This window comes from Salmo salar, chromosome ssa03 (genome assembly GCF_905237065.1).
Source record: "Salmo salar chromosome ssa03, Ssal_v3.1, whole genome shotgun sequence".
Lineage (NCBI taxonomy): Eukaryota > Metazoa > Chordata > Actinopteri > Salmoniformes > Salmonidae > Salmo > Salmo salar.
In genome coordinates this window covers 26,342,846-26,366,030 of record NC_059444.1, presented here as the reverse complement: position 1 = coordinate 26,366,030, position 23,185 = coordinate 26,342,846, and the positions used below count along the sequence as shown (strand labels likewise).

At 40.2% G+C, this 23,185-nt stretch overlaps 1 protein-coding gene across 1 annotated transcript in view; it reads right to left on the bottom strand.

The window, feature by feature from the left end:
• The window catches only part of LOC106599337 (disks large-associated protein 1), a 138,242-nt gene that overhangs the window by 69,548 nt on the left and 45,509 nt on the right, over positions 1-23,185 (bottom strand). Inside the window, 1 exon segment of the mRNA XM_014190522.2 lies at positions 19,279-19,359. The gene's annotated coding sequence lies outside the window, so the exon portion shown is untranslated.

Below are 23,185 nucleotides of genomic sequence, written 5' to 3'. Positions count from 1 at the left end.
GATCTGCAAAGAGGAGTGGGACAAAATCCCTCCTGAGATGTGTGCAAACCTGGTGGCCAAGTACAAGAACGTCTGACCTCTGTGATTGCCAAGAATGGTTTTGCCACCAAGTACTAAGTCATGTTTTGCAGAGGGGTGAAATACTTATTTCCCTCAATAAAATGCAAATCATTTGATAAAATTTTTGACATGCGTTTTTCTGGATTTTTTTGTTGTTATTCTGTCTCTCACTGTTCAAATATACCTACCATTCAAATTATAGACTGATCATTTCTTTGTCAGTGGGCAAACGTACAAAATCAGCAAGGGATCAAATACTTTTTTCCCCTCACTGTAGGTGCCAGAGCCAGACAGACTATTTATATTCAAAACAGTATTTTATATTCTTTCTAATAGTATCTTTAACTATTAGACAGATTTTACATTACTTTGCCAAGGGAAACCCTCAAGCTAACACCTTTGCAACACACAGTAAGGTGATCTATCTAGGAACTGTAGTGTAGTGCCATGGTTGTTATAGTTAGTTGTTATCCTGAACCTAGGTATAGTATAGTGCACTCACTGCTATCCAATCAGCAGATCCATGTTACTGTAAGGACATACCAGAGGAGGCAATGCTATTTGTGACACGCCAGCCCAACGTGGGTGGATGACGCTAGTTCCTACTTCACAGTAGGGCCTTTAAAACATATATGTTTTTGTGTGCAGATATGCCTTCTTGAACATGTGAATTGTCATTTGCATTAAAGACAAAATTTGATGGGATCCTTTAAATATGAATACAATTTTAAATTAGGAGCCTAGTTTAGACAAGGAGAAAGCACTGTGCTATATAGGGAAAAAGACAGGATCCTTCCTGGCTAGCCATGATTGGATGAGATAATGGCGGGGTTGACCATGCTGATGGTTGGCCATGTGTTTACATGTGAAATCTTAAAGAGATGGGTGGGCCTATGGCTTAAGAGGGTGTGAACGATGTTGAATGGGCATAAACAAAGAGCTCTCAAGCACTCATCAAAATATTTCTTGTCTCCTAAGTGGGATAACAAGTTTAAACATTTTTAAAGCAGCATAACTGTCCCACGTGTCCTCCAATCACAGTGTATGACATTTCATTTTGGAGCTCTGAATCAGAAATTTTGTTATCTGTAAAAACAAGCATTTGGGATTTTTCTACACAAACACTAGTTGGGATGGGCCCTCACATGTGTTCAGGAGGCAGAGTACTGATGATCACCCAGCTGACAGTGGAAGGAGACACTCTGATGGCAGCTCCATAAATCAAAGCAGACAACAGCATGAGGACACTGCTCAAGTGCTCTCTGGATTTGTATCACGTGTCTTCTGCACACTGACCTCCTTCATTCATCAGCCTCTATGATGAAATCCAGGGCGTACAGGTCCCACGTGTACACACCCCACTGTCTTACACCCTCCTCTATCCCATTACAGTATATGACCTGTAAACTGCAAGTCTGAACAGGTCAGCTTGAGTTCATAGGCTGATGGCGAGAGACTGTATTGTTATCTGTTGCAGGCCATCAATCAATATTTACAGCTTTGTCCAGCCTAGCATCCATATTAGTGTGAAAGGAAATGGTTTGGTACTGTATGGAGGTTGCATATTTCTATAAAAAGGGTGTTTGCAATGTATGCATATACATTTCCTGTCTGCTGCCATAGGTCAACGATGACGTCATCCTGTTAAGAGTACAGACACCCATAATACATACAGTCACATTAAAATTAGAAAGTCCGAGAAAAATAAATGTCAGAGAAAACCTGCTGGAGGCTGTGTTCTCCAGTGCGCCAGGGATATACGTCAGAGCAGAATCTCTGTCTTTCTGAGGAAAGAAATGCGTTTCCCGCCCACTCACTCTTATGATTCAGCCCAGCCTGCACAGAGCGTGGGCTCAGACTCCTTTCTCTTTCACACAGAAAATAGCAAGCTCCAACACGCTTTTCTCTGCCATTCTGTTCAAAATGCAAAGATGAGCATCTGGACCAAATATGTTTTATGTAAAGATTGAACACACAAATACATGTCTGCGTATATGGACATTGTATGGACCCACCAGTGAACTGGCTGTAAACCATATTTTAATGGTATTCTATATGTAATCCCTCTGTCACATGTAGAATAGTTAATTGTCGGCGGAGCAACAATGTGAATGCAAACAGCAGTTTTAATTCCCATTTCTGGCAATGGAACAGAATTCTGGCTGGCTGAGCCTATAGCGAGAGTCACTGATGTCACCCCAATAGGATGCTCCTATAGGATTTTGATCTATAGATTAAAACATATTGTCGCTACCATTTGCAATTAAAATAAATCACCATGCATTACCACACTGCAGATGAAGGATATGGATTGGAAAGCAAATTAAAATACAGCATCAGGACATTCATAATATATAGGTGACAACTCCATCAACTGCATACATAATCCACTTATGATAATCAGTATTACTTTCAAGAGAGGAAAATCAAATTCCATCATATTTCAAACAACAAGCTTTGATTCCTAACAACCAACACCCTTAGAAACATAGAGCTATTTAGGTTGTAAAATAGTTCTGGCTAAATTCCAAGAGAGAGAGAGAAAGATCCACCATTTGTGTTCCACATGAAAACACGTCCTAGAGGCATGCACTGTCATTAATGTGCTTCCGTACTTTCCCTCCTCACCAAACAAAGAGCAAGCAAATATCAAAGGCCTGTAGTGCTAACATATTCACTTGGAAAATATGCTAGCTATCTGCCTTGATTTACATTTCCTGAAAGAGCACAAACACTAGAAGCAGAGAAACAAAAAAACAGCATTTAAATTCAATAACAAATTGAAGACATACAAGATTTCCTTGGTCCATAATTTGTTCTCAATAAATACATTTCTTCAAGACTGTGAAATCATATTGAGAAGAATCTATTTTACTCTAAGAGCTGAGTCATAACTGCACTTGGTAAAAACTAACAGAAAAACCATTAGTCGTGACAATCCACAGAACATTCTAAAAAAGTAACTTTATGACGAATGTACCACAGCTAATTGTACAGTGCACCCAACCATGTTTTAATTTTGAAATGGTCAACACATCATTAACATATCCTCCGGCTATATAGCCAAGATAGCAGACAACAACCAAAATAATATACACAGTCTATACATGTCACTGTCCTTTTTGGAAATGCCTATATTTTACAAGGGGGGGGGGGTTTAGAAGCCTTTCTGGTTTTTAGTCTTCATAGTCTGAATTAATCTGGCTTGATTTAAACTCTCTGTCTCTCACACACACACACACACAAATACTCCTCTCCTCAACCCTAAAAGTCTGAGTCAGATCTTAATTACATACACTACCTACGGGAAACATTTATTCATCAAATGGCCCGTTTGTTCCCTGTAGATCTACAACAACCCACTCCTCCAGCCCTTATCCTCCTGTTCAGTGCACTGCAGGGGGCTCTAAACATCCCTATCTCCCCACTGCAGAGAAACCTGGCTTCCATGAATCCATGTTAGGAATGAACCATGGTGTCTCTGTAACACAGCACTACCGACTATGTCACATGTTTCTTTTGCTCTGCATCTATCTACTCGCTCAGGCTTTGGATTAATCCATTTCCAAAATACTGTGCAGCTCTGTAGAATGGACTCTGTTTAGCAGCAGTCTGTTGACATGCAATGTAATCTCTCTGATATTGAACACATCCTTTTGCCCTTTAATTTTTCATATATTTGTATTATTTTTACACACACAGAAGAATGGATTGCAAAATAAACCCAAAATTAACACACTCTACATTATCACAGCAGTTCACAACTGCTGTCCTCTCCATAAAGAAAACCAATGCAGCTTTTCAAGAGACTGATATTTGGAACAGATTCATGCATGGATAATATACTACATGACCAAAAGTACAGTGCCTTGCAAAAGTATTCATCCAACTTGGCATTTTTTCTATTTTGTTGCATTACAACCTGTAATTGAAATAGATTTTTGGGGGGGATTTCATGTAATGGACATACACAAAACAGTCCAAATTGGTGAAGTGAAATTTAAAAAATAGCTTGTTTCAAAAAATTCTAAAAAATTAAAAACGGAAAAGTGGTGTGTGCATATGTATTCACCCCCTTTGCTATGAAGTCCCTAAATAAGATCTGGTGCAACAAATTACCTTCAGAAGTCACATAATTAGTTAGATTGGACACAACTGGACTTTATTTAAGTGTCACATGAACTCAGTATATATATTATATACACACACATACATACATATATATATATATATATATATATATATATACACACACCTGTTATGAAAGGCCCCAGAGTCTGCCACACCACTAAGCAAGGGGCACCACTAAGCAAGCGGCACCATGAAGACCAAGGAGCTCTCCAAACAGGTCAGGGACAAAGTTGTGGAGAAGTACAGATCAGGGTTGGGCTATAAAAAAGATCCGAAACTTTGAACATCCCACGGAGCACCATTAAATCCATTATTAAAAAATGGAAAGAATATGGTACCACAACAAACCTGCCAAGAGAGGGCCGCCCACCAAAACTCACGGACCAGGCAAGAAGAGCATTAATCAGAGAGGCAACAAAGAGACCAAAGATAACCCTGAAGGAGCTGCAAAGCTCCACACCGGAGATTGGAGTATCTGTCCATAGGACCACTAAGCCATACACTCCACAGAGCTGGGCTTTATGGAGGATTTGCCAGAAAAAAAACATTGCTTAAAGAAAAAAATAAGCAAACAAGTTTGGTGTTCGCCAAAAGGCATGTGGGAGACTCCCCAAACATATGGAAGAAGGTACTCTGGTCAGATGAGACAAAAAGTTAGTGTTTTCCTTGATGGCCAAAAAGCTATGTCTGGCGCAAACCCAACACCTCTCATCATACCGAGAACACCATCCCCACAGTGAAGCATGATGGTGGCAGCAGAAAAATGTGAAGGGGGGTTAATACTTTGTATGAATACCACTGTATGTAGACACCTGCTTGGCAAACATCTCATTTTAATATCATGGGCATTAATATTGAGTTGATCACTCTTTGCTGCTATAACAGTTTCCCCTCTTCTGGGAAGGCTTTCCACTAGATGTTGGAACAGTGGAGAAGGTTGAGAGCCTCAAGTTCCTTGGTGTCAACATCACCAACAAACTAACATGGTCCAAGCACACCAAGACAGTCGTGAAGAGGGCACAACAAAACCTATTCCCCCTCCCCCTATTCCCCCTTGGCATGGGTCCTTAGATCCTCAAAAGGTTTTACAGCTGCACCATCGAGAGCATCCTGATGGATTGCATCACTGCCTGGTATGGCAACTGCTCGTTTTCCAACCGCAAGGCACTACAGAGGGTAGTGCGTACGGCCCAGTACATCACCAGGGCCTAGCTTCCTGCCATCCAGGACCTCTATACCAGGTGGTGTCAGAGGAAGGCCCTAAAAATGGTCAAAGACTCCAGCCACCCTAGTCATACACTGTTATCTCTGCTACCGCATGGCAAGCAGGACCGGAGTGCCAAGTCTAGGTCCAAGAGGCTTCTAAACAGCTTCTACTCCCAAGCCATAAGACACCTGAACATCTAATCAAATGGCTACCCAGACTATTTGCATTGCCCCCCCCCCAATTCTACACTGATGGTACTCTCTGTTATTATCTATGCATAGTCACTTTAATAACTCTACCTACATGTACATATCACCTCAATTACCTCGACACCGGTGCCCCCGCACATTTAATCTGTACCAGCACCCCCTGTATTGTTATTTACTGCTGCTCTTTAATTATTTGTTATTATTATCTCTTACTTTTTTAAAGGTATTTCCTTAAAACTGCATTGTTAGTTAAGGGCTTGTAAGTAAGCATTTCACTGTAAGGTCTACACCTGTTGTATTCGGCGCATGTGACAAATATTTTTTTATTTGATTTGAACATTGCTGCAGGGACTTGCTTCCATTCAGCCACAAGAGCATTAGTGAGGTCGGGCACTGATGTTGGGAGATTAGGCCTGGCTTGCATTCGGCGTTCCAATTCATCCCAAAGGTGTTCGATGGGGTTGAGGTCAGGGGTCTCTGCAAGCCAGTCAAGTTCTTCCACACCGATCTCAACAAATTATTTCTGTATGGACCTTGCTTTGTGCACTGGGGCATTGTCATGCTGAAACAGGAAAGTGCCTTTCCCCAAACTGTTGCCACAATGTCATTGAATACTGTAGCATTAAGATTTCCCTTCACTGGAACTAAGGTGCCTAGCCCGAACCATGAAAAACAGCCCCAGACCATTATTCTTCCTCCACCAAACTTTACATTTGGCACTATGCATTGGGGCAGGTAACATTCTCCTGGTATCCGCCAAACCCAGATTCGTCCATTGGCCAAATGAGGAAGTGTGATTCATCACTCCAGAGAACGCATTTCCACTGCTCCAGAGTCCAAAGGCGGTAAGCTTTACACCACTCCAGCCGACACTTAGTGATCTTAGGCTTGTGTGTGGCTGCTCAGCCATGGAAACCCCTTTCATGAAGCTCCCGACAACAGTTCTTGTGTTGACGTTGCTTCCACAGGCAGTTTCGAACTAGTGAGTGTTGCAACCGAGGACAGTCAATTTTTATGCGCTACAACACTCGGTGCTCCCGTTCTGTGAGCTTGTGCGGCCTACCACTTCGCAGCTGAGCCGTTGTTGCTCATACTTCACAATAACAATAACACTTCACAATAACAGCACTTACAGTTGACCGGGGTAGCTCTAGCAGGGCAGATATTTAATGAACTGACTTGTTGGAAAGATGGCATCCAATGACGGTGCCACCTTGAAAATCACTGAGCTCTTCTGTAAGGCCATTCTACTGCCAATGTTTGTCTATGGAGATTGCATGGCGGTGTGCTCCATTCTATACACCTGTTAGCAATGGGTGTGGCTAAAATAGCCGAATCCACCAATTTGAATGTCCACATACTTTTGTATACATAGTGTATATCTCATTCATGAATATATCTGAAATGCACAAATACCTATATTTAGTTAATCCTTTCCATTGAAGAATCAGCTACCACCTACTGTGACAGCTGGATCCATTCCGACTGCATCATCATCCTCCCATACACGGAGGCTGCGCATCCCAAATGGCACCTTATCCCAAATGGCACCATAGGGCTCTGGTGAAAGGTAGTGCACTTTATAGGGAATATGGTGTCATTTGAGATGCAGAAAAGCCTTTCAGCTGGATGGATGATCCCACAGAGCTGATTGTTCCACACTTCACCACTTATTAACTGCAGTGCCAGACAGCTCTGAGCAACCTCATTGGCTTTCACACCAGAGCTTTGGCTTTCACACCACAGCTGTGAGATGAGGTACAGTACCCTCCCTGGGTAGCTGATTCCCATCTTTGGCTGTTTACCAAATGGCACCCTATTCCTTACAAAAGTAGTGCACTACGTAAAGAATAGGTTGCCATTTGGTAAATACCCAAGGATGGGAATCCGCTTGGGTGCCATTTGGGACGCAAGCTTTGTCTTCCTGCTTATCTCCAGTGAGTGACAGTGGAATTAGAGCATGCGCATCCAGTCCCAGTCACAGGTGGATAGGCATTCATCTGTGTTGATCAAAGGAGAAGGTCCAAACATGTACAGAAGACACACATCACATTGCATGACTCTCTTAATAGTTGCTACCCACATGAAAAAAATACTACACTATGGTATAAATAGTAAAAACAATACAGTGAATATGTAGTGTTTTTGCAAACTTTACTGTCGTACTTACTGTAGTATACTGTCATATTTACAGTTAACTATAGTACAATTACTCTAGTAAAATAAAACTGTAATATATACACTGTAGTAATTAATGTAATAAAAAAAATCTTCACATTTTTCTGCCTTGAAAATTCAAATCTAAAAAGGGAATACATTCAATTTTTTCCCTGCAGATCTACACAACCTACTCTACATTTTCAAAGTGAAAGAAAAATGTCCAGATTATTGCATATGTCTTCACACCTCAGCATTAATGGAAACCCCTTTGGCAGCCATTACAGCTGTGAATAATTTAGAATAAGACTAACTTTGCGAAACTCTTAGGTCAACATTTATCCATTGTTTTTGTCAAGCTCAGTACATTTATCCAAGCTCAGTAAATTTGTTTGGGAATCATTGATGGACAGAAATAATCAAACCTTTTATAAGGACATTTAAGTCAGGACTGAGACTGGACCACTCAACACCTCTTGGAAAGCCATTCTGATGTGCCTTTGGCATTACAAATTGTGTAACAGTCCCGCTGAAAAATAAAAAACTCTATCCCAGGGTTAGGGTTTCAAAAGACTGAGGCGGGTTTTCCTCTAAGTGTTAACCTGCGGTTTGCTGCTTTCATATTTATTTTGATCCTAACAAACTCCCCAGTCCCTACAGGTGACAAAAATACCCATAACATGATGCAGCCACCACAACACTTGAAAATACAGAGGGTTTAACTCTGTATTGTTTGTACTGTATTGTATTGGATTTGATCCAAGCCTGTAGTTGTAAATTTAGGCCAAAAAGGTCATTTATTTGCGGTGTTGTCTTGCAGTATTACTTAACGGCCTTGTTGCAAAAGTAATGGATGATTTGGAGTGGATATTTTTTAACACAGGCTTCCTTCTTTTCACTTTGTCATATAGACCAGTAATGTAGAGTGAATGCAATGTTGTTGTCGTATGCATTTTCAAGTATTGTGTTAGTAAGCTAGTTGCAAGGCCTCTAAACTTGAGATGCGCCTACCCGAGTAAGAACAAAATAAACATGTTTTTCCACATCTCTAATTTCTCCAATGAAATGGATGTTTGTTTAAAAATATTTAACTGCAAAAGTGGTTCAATGAATAGATATTGTGACACACATAAGCTCCAAAAGTGCAGAATAATGCCTGGGGGGTGGGGGGGGGCAGAAATATACAACAGGCAGAAATATTAAATTTGAATATTTACGATGAATGTAAGCTTACTTTTTGGTAGCTGATTAATAGACAACTCTCATTCGGATTATGTTTAGTGGTACTCAGTGATGTGTTGTGTTGAATTTGCCCCAAACATAACGCTTTGTTAATAATAACATAACATAAAGTTAATACCTTTGCCACATTTTTTTTGCAGTTTTACATTAGTGCTTTGTTGCAAACAGGATGCATATTATGGAATATTTGTATTCTGTAAAGACTTCCTTTTTTTCACTTTGGTTAGTATTGTTGAGTAACTACAATATTTTTTATCTATCCTCAGTTCTCTCATTTTACAGCCATTAAACTCTGGAACTGTTTTAAAGTCACCATTGACCTCATGGTGAAATCCCTGAGCGGTTTCCTTCCTATCGGAGTTAGGAAGGTTGCCTGTATCTTTGTAGTGACTGTGTGTATTGATACACAATCCAAAGCATAATTAATAACTTCACCATACTCAAAGGGATATTCAATGTCTTATTTTTTTATTTTTACCCATCTACCAATAGGTGGCCTTCTTTGCGCGGCATTGGAAAACCTCCCTGGTCTTTGTGGTTGAATCTGTGTTTAAAATTCACTGCTCGACTGAGGGACCTTACAGATAGTCATTCAAAAATCATGTTAAACACTATTACTGCACACAGAGTGAGTCCATGCAACTTATTATGCGACTTGTTAGGGAGATTTTTACACCTGAACTCATTTAGGCTTGCCATAACAAAGGGGTTGAATACTTATTGACGCAAGACATTTCAGCTTTTCATTTTAAAATTAATTTGTAAACATTTCTAAAAACATAATTCCACTGACATTATCGGGTATTTGTATTTATTATGGATCCATGCTGTGGTTTTGTCACACAACAATGCCATAGATGTCTCAAGTTGAGGGAGTGTGCAATTGGCAAGATGACTGCAGGAATGTCCCCCAGAGCTGTTGCCAGAGAATTTTATGTTCATTTCTCTACCATAAACCACCTCCAACATAATTTTTAGAGAATTTGGCAGTATGTCCAACCGGCGTCGTGTGGGCAAGCGGTTTGCTGATGTAAACGTTGTGAACAGAGTGCCTCATGGTGGCAGTGGAGTTATGGTATGGGCAAGCATAAGCTATGGACAATGAACACAATTGCATTTTATTGATAGCAATTTGAATGCACAAAGATACCGTGACGAGGTCCATTGTCAGGCCCATTATTTTTAAGGTATCTGTGACCAATAGATGCATATCTGGATTCCCAGTCATGTGAAATCCCTAGATAAGGGCGTAAAAAATGTATTTAAATTGACTGATTTCCTTATATGAACTGTAACTCAGTAAAATCTTTGAAATTGTTGCATGTTGCATTAATATTTTGGTTTAGTATATGTTGCCCTAAGAGTTGAACAAAGTTTGTAGAATCTTATTAATTAAAAATGACTCACAGCTGTAATGGCTGCCAAATATGCTTCTACTAAGTATTAACTCTTGGGTGGGAAGACATATGCAATCAAGACATCTTCCCTTTTAACTTTTAATTCAATTGGACAATGTTCTATAATTTTTCTTTCACTTTGAAAATGTTGATTAGGTTGTGTACATCAAATGTAATACATTTTTGTGAAAGACTGTGCAAGGGGTGTAAATGCTAAACTGCTTACTGACTATACACTAACGTTACTGCATGATTGTTGAGGGTTTACTAACACGTGAATTCTATTAGCTATGTTGACAATGACATTACTTTAGCTAATATGGTGACAAAGATGTAAGCTGTGTGTAGCGGTTATGATATGTTTTGGCTTGGAAAGGTTTTTTCTCATGGTCAGATACTGCTGATGTGTTGTGCATTGAAGTCTACAAACGAAGGGAAAATGTGAGGAGAAAAGCGCATAGATGCAAGAAGGAATACAACATGGCTGCTATGAAAGTGAACTGGGGTGTATTCATTCCCCCTGATTTTGTTGAAAAACGTTTCTTAAACAGAAGCAAATGTAACGAAACGGGGATAAACATTCCGGAGATTGTCCAATAGAAACTCTCGTTTGCAACTGTTGGACTAATGATTACACCCTAGATCAGCTAGATGCAGGCAAGAGTGTGCAAGGCGGTATTGAATGTGTCACTGTCTGTCCATGTGTCACTGTCACCTCAATTTTTTCTCTTGACCTGTGCACCTACGTTGTAAGCATTAATTCATAGGCTAGGTTGTAGCAACCTCATGATGGGTATAGGGAAAATGTGAGTATCATGTAGTAGCCTAAACCTATCGACATTACTGGGTGATTGGAATATGAATGACAGTCATCCAATATTGTGTAATAGAAATAAGGCCATGCGCATGAAAAAAGAAATTGTCCTCCCTCATTTTAAATAGAACCGACCACCACTGGTCTTCAACTATATAATATGTAAGGAATAATCAAAGAAGGGCTATGCGTTCTTTGGAAAATAATGAACGACGTGGAAGGTGTGCTCCACGATGCGCTAGTGGAGTGGAACTAACCTTACATGGATTATTTTCCAGAGAACGCATAGAGCCTCGAGTTGATTATCCCTATGATTCCATGGCTATAATTTCACAAATTTACCGCTAGAAGAAATGTGTTCACCATCCACTGAAGTAGCTAGCAAGCTTACTAGATAGAACAGTAGTTGCCTTGGTAACAAAAAAAAACTCTTGCTAGTTTAGCTAACCAAACCATCAGTCCTAGCTTGCAACTAAGAACATTTAATTTAACAATGTTTACCATTTGACTTTTGCTTACAAAAGCAGCTCAAACATTGAACATGTAAGAATTAACTATAGAATTTCCATGAGGGGCGAGGATATTGGAAATTTAATCAAGCCTACTGGATGATAACTTGTTTATAACTAGGACAGATAACTGACTTTTTCCGCAATAACATAGGTACAGCAGATCCCCTTATTGTATGGGACACTTAAATGTGCCCATGCAATTCAGTACTCATCTAAGGAAATGGAAGGATTAACAGTCCACATAGATAGCAATAAAAACAGTACCATAGAGGCTCAGAATAAGTTAGAGGAAAAAAGAGGGAAAAAAAATAAAAATGGAGGAACTTTTTCAAGAAAGATCAAGTGCAATATATCATAAAAAATAAAGCGAACTATGCACCAAATTATTCTTTAATCTTCAACATAGAAATGCTACCAAAAATAATTTACTGAAACTTGTTACAAATGTTGGAGTCACCCATGATTCACCAAATAATATTTTGAAAGAGGAAGTAAAGTACTTTAAGCACATGTTTTTGTTTCAGTCTCCTCCATCTCCACTAACTGAAGCTAATTGTATAGATTTTTTTCTATTAATAATGTAAAATTAACAGCTGTACAGCAAGGCTCATGTGAAGGCCAAATTACAGAGGAGGAACTTCTTCACGCAATTAAAGACCGGGAAAACTCCAGGGCTGGATGCTATGCAACTGGAGGTATACCAAACCTTTTTTTGATATACTCAGAGGACCGTTATAAGCATGTTTTAACCACTCATCTATAAATGGTAGAATGTCAGACACTCAACAAGAAGGTCTGATTTCATTATTACTGAAACAGGATTCAAATTGGAAATATAAAGTTCCAGTCTATTTAAAAAATTGGAGGCCTCTCTCAAAAATTCTAGCAAAATGCTTAGTGCATAGAATTAAAAAAGTATTGTCGGATATTATTAATCCTAATCAGACAGGTTTTTATACATCAACGATACATTGGAGATAATATAAGACAAGTACTGGAAACAATAGAATACTAAGAAATATCGGGGAAACCAGGACTGGTTTGCATAGCTGATTTTGAAAAGGCTTTTGATAAAGTACGACTGGAGTTTATATATAAATTCCTAGAATATTTCAATTTTGGAGAATCTCTTATAAAATGGGTTAAATATATGTATGGTAACCCGAGATGTAAAATAGTAAATAATGGCTACATCTCAGAAAGTTTAAAACTGTCAAGAGGAGTAAAACAAGGTTGTCCACTATCGGCATTGCTACTTATTATTGCCATGAAATGTTAACTGTTAAAATTAGATTCAATAATAATATTAATGGATTAGAAATCCATGGCTTAAAAACATTGGTCTCATTGTACGCTGATGATTTATTTGTTCTTTTAAAACCACAATTAGAATCCCTCCACAGCCTCAAAGGATCTGGATACTTTTGCTAACCCCTCTGGATTAAAACCAAATTATGATAAGTGTTCGTATTGGACCACAAAAAATTCAACTTTTACATTACCGTATAGTTTACCAATATAATGGTCAGATGAGGATGTGGATATACTCGATATACAAATCCCGAAAGAAAGAAATGATCTAACTCCAAATTTGTTTTTATAGAGATAGCAAAAATAGATAAGATCTTGCTACCATGGAAAGGAAAATACCGGTCTATTTGTGGAAAAATCACCCTGATGAACTCTTTAGTCATATCACAGTTTACCAATTTGCTTATGGTTTTGCCTACACCTAGTAACCTGCTTTTTAAATTAAATGAACAAAAAATATTTAATTTTATTTGGATTGGCAAGCCAGACAAATTAAAAAGGGCCTATTTATATAACGAATATGAATTCAGATGACAGAAATTATTAAATATTAAAAGCATTAGACCTCTAACTAAAGGCATCAGTCATACAAAAGTTATACACTGCTCAAAAAAATAAAGGGAACACTTAAACAACACAATGTAACTCCAAGTCAATCACACTTCTGTGAAATCAAACTGTCCACTTAGGAAGCAACACTGATTGACAATAAATGTCACATGCTGTTGTGCAAATGGACTAGACAACAGGTGGAAATTATAGGCAATTAGCAAGACACCCCCAATAAAGGAGTGGTTCTGCAGGTGGAGACCACAGACCACTTCTCAGTTCCTATGCTTCCTGGCTGATGTTTTGGTCACTTTTGAATGCTGGCGGTGCTTTCACTCTAGTGGTAGCATGAGACGGAGTCTACAACCCACACAAGTGGCTCAGGTAGTGCAGCTCATCCAGGATGACACATCAATGCGAGCTGTGGCAAGAAGGTTTGCTGTGTCTGTCAGCGTAGTGTCCAGAGCATGGAGGCGTTACCAGGAGACAGGCCAGTACATCAGGAGACGTGGAGGAGGCCGTAGGAGGGCAACAACCCAGCAGCAGGACCGCTACCTCCGCCTTTGTGCAAGGAGGAGCAGGAAGAGCACTGCCAGAGCCCTGCAAAATGACCTCCAGCAGGCCACAAATGTGCATGTGCCTGCTCAAATGGTCAGAAACAGACTCCATGAGGGTGGTATGAGGGCCCGATGTCCACAGGTGGGGGTTGTGCTTACAGCCCAACACTGTGCAGGACGTTTGGCATTTGCCAGAGAACACCAAGATTGGCAAAATTCGCCACTGGCGCCCTGTGCTCTTCACAGATGAAAGCAGGTTCACACTGAGCTCATGTGACAGAGTGTGGAGACGCCGTGGAGAACGTTCTGCTGCCTGCAACATCCTCCAGCATGCCCGGTTTGGCGGTGGGTCAGTCATGGTGTGGGGTGGCATTTCTTTGGGGGGCCGCACAGCCCTCCATGTGCTCGCCTGAGGTAGCCTGACTGCCATTAGGTACCAAGATGAGATCCTCAGACCCCTTGCGAGACCATATACTGGTGCGGTTGGCCCTGGGTTCCTCCTAATGCAAGACAATGCTAGACCTCATGTGGCTGGAGTGTGTCAGCAGTTCCTGCAAGAGGAAGGCATTGATGCTATGGACTGGCCCACCCGTTCCCCAGACCTGAATCCAATTGAGCACATCTGGGACATCATGTCTCGCTCCATCCACCAACGCCACGTTGCACCACAGACTGTCCAGGAGTTGGCGGATGCTTTAGTCCAGGTCTGGGAGGAGATCCCTCAGGAGACCATCCGCCACCTCATCAGGAGCATGCCCGGGCGTTGTAGGGAGGTCATACAGGCACGTGGAGCCCACACACACTACTGAGCCTCATTTTGACTTGTTTAAAGGACATTACATCAAAGTTGGATCAGCCTGTAGTGTGGTTTTCCACTTTAATTTTGAGTGTGACTCCAAATCCAGACCACCATGGGTTGATAAATTGGATTTCCATTGATTATTTTTGTGTGATTTTGTTGTCAGCACATTCAACTATGTAAAGAAAAAAGTATTTAATAAGATTATTTCATTCATTCAGATCTAGGATGTGTTATTTTAGTGTTCCCTTTATTTTTTTGAGCAGTGTACTTAAATCCGAAATGGTTCTCTAGTAAATTAGTAAGAATGTCTCACCCCATGTTCAAGAATGGCCTTTTTCCCTTAATTCAGATTACAACTCCTCACTTTCGGTTATATGAAAATGAAATCTCCAAAATGTCGTTAGTTTTAAACAAGCCTTAGAAAGTTGGTTGCAATTTCAGTTTAATCCACCTGAAAAAGACGGAACAAATAATACAACAAATAGTGGTTAAACTCAAATATACTAACTGATAAAAAAAACGTATTTTTTGATAAATAAAAAAAATGAAGTAATTTTTGTAAATTATATCATAAATAGGACTGGTGGAGTTATGTCACACATGCAGCTAACACAGACATATGGAAATGTCTGCTCTACTCAAAATTACATCCAACTAATTGCAGCATTACCACAAAAAATGGACGAGGCAAGTAGAAGTGGGAAAAAGTAAGGAACTTGTATGTCGGCCCTGTATTAAAGAACATAAATGGTTAAAGAAAAGTGTGATAAATAAAACATATACCAACTCCATTTAAGGACCAAAAAACTGACAGCTGTGACATATAAATTGCAAAATAGTTGGGAAGAGATTTTCGATGTACTGATTCCATGGCACATGGTTTATGTATGAACTGATACGCAAAACGACACCGGATTCAAAACTTAGAATTTAAATTATTATACAAAATTCTTGCAACCGATAGAATGTTATATATATGGGGGATACAATCTTCCCAGGTCTGCAGATTTTGCTGCGAAGAGGCAGAGTCATTTGATCATTTATTTTTGTACTGTCCATATGTAGCTCGTTTTTGGTCACAGGTCCAGGAATGGCTGAATAATTGCAACATTTACCTAGAACTAATCCTGAAGACAGCAATACTGGGTGATTTGAAAAGTCACCGTCAATCAATCAATAATATAATTATTTTAGCAAAAATGTTTATCTTTAATTTACAATCTGTAGAAGCTATGAGAATAGAAAGGTTCAAAATGGATGGTGTTAAGAGATAGATGGGAGGGGTTGAAGGGAGCTGAATGGTGGGACTAATAACAACATAACCAATGTAAAACATACAGGGTCTGTAAAATGTATATAGGTTCAGAAATATTATGAAATAGCACAGTTACAAATAGAAATCAAACTGGATGGAAGGAAATAGAGGAAGGACTAAAAACAAACAAAATATAACTCTTGTAAAATGTGTATAATATGTATAAACTGAAGGCAGAAGCCTAAGTGTTATTGTTTATTAGTTTACTCAACATAACAAGATTATGTTGGGGGGGGGGGTCAAAATCAAAAGTATGGGAAACAGTGGGGTCAAATGTGGGGTCAACAGTGGGGTCAACAGTGGGGTCAAAATCAGTGGGGTCAACAGTGGGGTCAAAATCAAAAGTATGGGAAACAGTGTTTAAACACCTTTACAATGAAGATCTGTGAAGTTATTTGGATTTTTACGAATTACAGTGTCTTGCGAAAGTATTCGGCCCCCTTGAACTTTTCGACCTTTTGCCACATTTCAGGCTTCAAACATAAAGATATAAAACTGTAATTTTTTGTGAAGAATCAACAACAAGTGGGACACAATCATGAAGTGGAACGAAATTTATTGGATATTTCAAACTTTTTTAACAAATAAAAAACTGAAAAATTGGGCGTGCAAAATTATTTTGCGAAATTGTGAAAAACTGAGTTTAAATGTATTTGGCTAAGGTGTATGTAAACTTCCGACTTCAACTGTATATATGTGTGTGTGTGTGTGTACACACACACACACACACACACACACACACACACACACACACACACACACACACACATACATACATACATACATACATACATACATACATACATACATACATACATACATACATATATATATGTATGTGTATGTATATGTGTATGTATATTTACCCAAAAAGTGGTAAATATATGCGGGATTGGAACTGATGCAGACAATTACATCAATTGAAGCAACAATCTATCTGCAATATTAAAACTGATCCACCCCTTAAAAAAAAAAAAAAGAACTATAGTGCGTTATAGGGAGGTAATACACACTCTAGAATGCCCTTCAATCCAATCAGAAACGAGTATTCAACAATGCCATGGTAAAATTACCATTACAAACTCGGTGGTTCGAGCCCTGAATGCTGATTGGCCGACAGCCGTGGTATACCATGCGTATGACAAAACACTTATTTTTACTGCTCAAATTCTGTTGGTAACCAGGTTATAATAGCAGTAAGGCACCTCGGGGGTTTGTGATATATGGCCAGTACACCACAGCTAAGGGCTGTGTCCAGGCACTCCGCGTTGTGTCGTGCTTAAGAACAGCCCTTAGCCGTGGTGTATTGGCCATATACCACACCCCCCTGGGCCTTATTGCTTAAGTATGAAAGAGTGAGCTGATGTCAAGTGAGCAGCAGCAGTTGTAAAGCAGGCAGACACCTACAGTAACGTACTGTCACCAACATGTCAAACATATGTCTTGGGACTGCTTTCCTAGCTTCCATACAGTGAAGCTACAGTACTTGAGTACAGTTTTGGAATATGTTATAGGCAGGGTTTCATTTTATGCTTCCACTCATCATGCTTCTACACCAAATTCTACTATAAATACATTACTACCAGCTCAAAACCCTTACATTTCTAACGTGTATAATCCAATAATAATTGTTGTTCATGCTTCCTTCTCATCTACTATCTACTATACCATCAGATCTCTACCCCTCCCAGAAATAACACCACTAAAAGACAAAAAATAAATAAATACACAATTTCTCTTAAGATTTAATGAGCAGTGTTTTCGCCAGGGGCGAATGGAGTACAGATTCCAAGTGAGTGCCTTTTGCACTACGTCTCACCTTCTGGTGCACTTAGGAGAAAAAAAAACATCACAGCTGAAAATGCTGGAAGCAAGATTTTTGTTTTTTACTTTCATTTTTTTAACCACAGACCCAAAAGCGGTTGATGGAATCGCTTAGGCAGAATTCTGGCACAAATGTGTACTGTTAACTTGGCACAGCCAATCAAATTACAAGGGTCAGCTGTGAAAACACATGGGGTATAGTCAATGCAGGGCAACATAAAAATTACGGTTGTGTGCGCAGCTGTTAAAAGAGGCAGTGAATATTATGAGACAGTGTGAAAGCCCTCTGATGTTCACTTATGGGTCCGCTCCACTGTAGTCTTCAAACTGAATTGAGAATGCTGCCCTGCTGTGGTTCTGATCAGACGGCTTACTCCCTTTCTCTTCCTGGCTCCTCTCTACCCCACTCCTTTCCTCACCAGCTCAGTGTGTCATAGCTAAAAGCTTGTTTCTTTACTCCACACTACTCCATCCCGGGACATCATGATCTCCATTTCATGAACAGCTACTATTTGTTGTTTAGCTGCAGGCTTTCCCTTCAAAACATAACATCATACTTGGTATTCTCATGGCACTGGTTGTGGTGATATAAAGAACTAAGAACACTATCATCCAGACACGTGCAGTGTGAGGTTAACTGGCCTCTCTCCCTGCTACCAGACCCTGTCTGTGTCCCAAATGGCACCCAATTCTCTATTTACTGCACTGCTTTTGACCAGGCTGTCCCAGGCTGCTGCAGAGCCTCTGTGTGTCACTTTGCTCCTGTTGTCTGCCTGTTGTCTCTCACTCCCCCGTGTTCCACTGGGCCAAACTGACAGCTCTGACTGCCAGGTCAGTCATCTGCCTGTCCCTTTGGCCTCATCTTTCTGTGACCAGCATTTTGAGGTGCTACTTTATACCTCCAGCTACCACTGGAAAGTCTGTTCTGATTTCTGCCTCAGGCCTTTATAGATCCCTGTCATGATCCTTTATCACCCCTCTTCCCCTCTAAATAGAAGAATTGCGGTACGTATCTGTGATTGAGTTGGTGTGTGGCTGAGGGGTTGTTTGGCTGAATGGATTCATGTGAAGATAAAATGTGTTTAGTCTGGCCTGACCTCGCCAGTGGCCACAGTCAATATAATGTACACATGTATACATTTCAATTAACCCAAAACCAACTCTTGAGTAACCATTAATAATCCTACTCACCCTCTTCAATTCCCCATCGTAGATTGTTGTCTGGAAGGCATCGGAATCCCTGTGTGTTAGCCTTCACACCGATGTAGTCCACTGGAAAAGACAAAAGCAAACAAACAGAAAGGGTCATTTCATTAGGATGTATTAGAGATGTCTCATGAAACAATACACTGTCTATTTTTACATTTAAAAAAGTTAATTCAATTGAATTTTCAGTTCAGATGACACAGGGTTCACACCGAGACAGTTGTGCAATCAGAAATCCTGAAGTGATAGTTAGACGCACTGACACTTGAATTCCTTCACGCTAATTCGGCCAGCTACAGTACAGTGGTGCAGACAGAGATACCACAGCTAAATTATGAAATAGCTTCTTCAGCCGTACTCCACAGCCCTTTGTTCTGAAGAAGGAGCCATGAGTACAATTTGAGATAAGCCCCAGCTTTGCCCAAGGTCTAAAAAGAACATTTCCCTGATTACATATCGCCAGTCCCCCTAGCCCTAGGATGTAACACAGCATAAGCTGTTCCGGCAACATTGTTATTCACACAGACAAGCATCATTGGCTTTGATCATTAGATGTTATCTTTGATGAGACTCCATAACATAAACTTGTAAACTGCCAACAAAAAGAGGATATAATGACTTTGAACGCAGTGTTGATTTCCCAGATGAGCTGAATTTATGGTGTGTGCTGTGATTCTTTCTATTCCCAATCTCCCACAATGCCCCCAAACGTTCGTAACAATCAAAATCACTACACACACACACAGACGCACACACACACCCCTCTCTCTCTCTCATCATTATAATAGGTTAGTAATAAGTTCAGGTAGTCGATTGCAGCACATGGAGGTTGCCTGGTTATGCGGTGCAAAACAGTGCACACAAAAACTGTTTAAGCTGTTTATTTCAGTACACTGCAACCATACCCTAACACTTCCAACCCACCCTCTCCTGTTCTCCTGACCATATCTATTTCCCAACACTTCATTCATTCAATTCATACCTAATGTAAAATTATGTTTGACAAGGTGGGAAGTAGACTCCCCATCTCCCTCTTTTCACTAACATGTAGAGAGTTATCTGGCTGTTAGAATTCATATTGAGCTTAGGCTAATTCAATTGTCAGCCATTTGCAGCCCTTATTGTAGCAAGGTACGGTAATCATTAACATAAAGGATGGAACACGACTGGAACCACAAAAAAAATCCTCTGTCTAGGCCTACCTGGACTCACCTGCACTGTCTAGACTGCCTCATTAATTACTGTTGTTATCACGTTATGTTACAAACAAGTGTGTCAATAGCAAGGTACCCTCAGATTAAGAATCAACATGCTTGGCTCTAGATTACACCTATATATACACATACTTTACATTGTTTGTGAGATCAGACATAATATCATTATAATCCCAGTGTTCATTTTTAGTTGTTGCTTTCATTTCAGCGCATCTAATTTGTTAACGTTTCAACTGTAGCAAATTACTTATTTCAATTCCACAAAAAAGGAACACCCATCAAAAGAAATGTAGCTTTCTTCTCATTCTTGTTATGTAAGTGTTGAGATGTGTTAAATCCCTGACGAAGCTTTAGCATTCTTATAGACTCAACGGAAAGACAATGTATTCCATTGAGCCCATTTCAACCATTACCGGGGTGTGTTCGACAGGTAATTACAAACATTTCGTAACGTTAACAGGGGAAAAAACGACAGGCAAAAGCCAGCATATGAAAGAGTCACAGGAGTAAAATGAAAATCAATCAATCCTGCGAGATTTAAGTGACAAGTGGATGTTGCCCCACTCAAACAGGAAATAGACGGCTGAAAAAGACAGATGCTCAGGTGGACGTGGCATGCGCATTGCTCCTTATTATTATGCCTCTTCCCCAGCCTCAGCGCTCTATGACTGATGGGGATCATTTATGAGCCTCTATCTATTACTTCATGTGATGAGGCAGCTTCCTCTCTCTCTCTCCCTCCCTCCCCCAGCTGCAGCGTCAAACCCAGTCGCCGGGACGCTGGAATAAGCTAGGGAATATTAAACCAGTGGCACAATGAGAAGATACAGCAGAGGAGCAGCGAGGAGCAGAGTAGAGCAGAACAGCCAGGGCCCTTGATGTATGGCACTGCCTAAGGGGCTAGGGGAACAAATGACTGCGGGTGGATAATGCAATATGTTCAGATTTGAAGGGACACGGATTGAATTTCTGTGGGAGATGGAAGGTCTGCTACTCTGGCATAGGAATTAATGGAGGACGTTGATGTAAGGTGAAGAGATTGGAGTTCTGTTTTAAAGCAAACTTCCGCTAGACTTTGCAGGTGATATAGTAATAGAAGCTCTTGTTGTGTGCCATGTCAGAACAGGGAAAGGGAAGTGACGCGGAAGGAGATTCCTCCACTTGTTCTCTGCCCTCCTGGTTTAAGTTGCAATATAACCATCTCGTAACATTTATCCTCTTCCATATGCTTTTGCTGTGTGTTATGTGACAATCTGAGTGAATGTGACATCACATAAAGGCCTCGGTTGGTCGGAAGTGTATGAAATTAAACCTCCCTTGGCCACGGCGGTTTATAGAACGGCTTAGCAACGGCCTCAGGAAAGCATAAGGTGGGTACTATTCAAAGTTAATTAAAATGTAATTTTAGATTATTAGCTGGCAAGGAGAAAGGAGGCAGAGAGAGAGAGCAATGCGGCAGGCAAAGCAGTTTAAAAGCAGAAAGGGACTGTATATGGAAGCATATAGCAGCTGCCAGGGATCATTGTGCTGAAAGGAGGTTTGTTCCACCTCAAAAAGCACAAGAGGATTTCAACACCCACCATCTCAGATTGTTCTGAAATAATTTCTGTAGTTATTAACAGATACGATTAGTATTCCTGAAACATTATTTAGTTGTAATATAATTTGATCTCTGAGAATTTCAGCTAATTGTTTGCACCCAAATTGACCATTTTAATTTCTAGGATTCAGATGTTTCAGGAATGTCAATAGTATCGGTTTCGAACTACAGAAACAATTTCAGAACAACCTGAGATAGTGGGTGTCATGGCTTGCTGAAATGAAATGGAACTATTCAGGATTCAGATGTTGATAATGGGCCCTCTATCTCCCTCCCTCTTCTCAGGGTTGATTTTAAAGGCAGTACTTCATCATCTGCACAAGTGATTTGTGGCACTGTTGTTTCAAACTAATTTGTTTGTCAAAATTAATTTGTCACTCGACTGGCAATCATCTTTTGGAACGGAACGCTAAAAGTCAAAGTTGTTGACCTGAAATTGGCTTATTAAATTCAACCACTGACAAACACACACTAGGAATGAGTTTGCACGTCAAAAGCACATCTGTCGGCCTACAATTTACTAGGACCGGTTCAATACCAGTATCGCAATATTTTTTCCATGGCAAAAATTTTAACACGCAGCAGACCAAACTCTGGTCCTTTAAAAACCTGCTGTATGTAAAATATAGTGTGCTATTACTCTTATATCTCTTGAACCAGTAGCCTATAGCCAATTGGCTGTCCCAGAAGTAGCAATATACACAGAGTGTAAAAAACATTAGGAACACCTTCCTAATATTGAGTTGCACCCCATGTTGCCATAAGAACAGCCTCAATTCGTTGGAGCAGGGAGTACTAGGTGTTGAAAGCGTTCCACAGGGATGCTGGCCCATGTTGATGCCAATGCTTCCCACAGTTGTGTCAAGTTGGCTGGATGTCCTTTGGGTAGTGGAGCATTCTTGATACACACGGGAAACTGTTGAGTGTGAAAAACCCAGCAGCGTTGCAGTTCTTGACACACTCAAACCGGTGCCCCTGGCACCTACTACCATACCACATTCAAAGGCACTTAAATCTTTTGTCTTGTCCAGTCACCCTCTGAATGGCACACATACACATTGCATGTCTCAATTGTCCC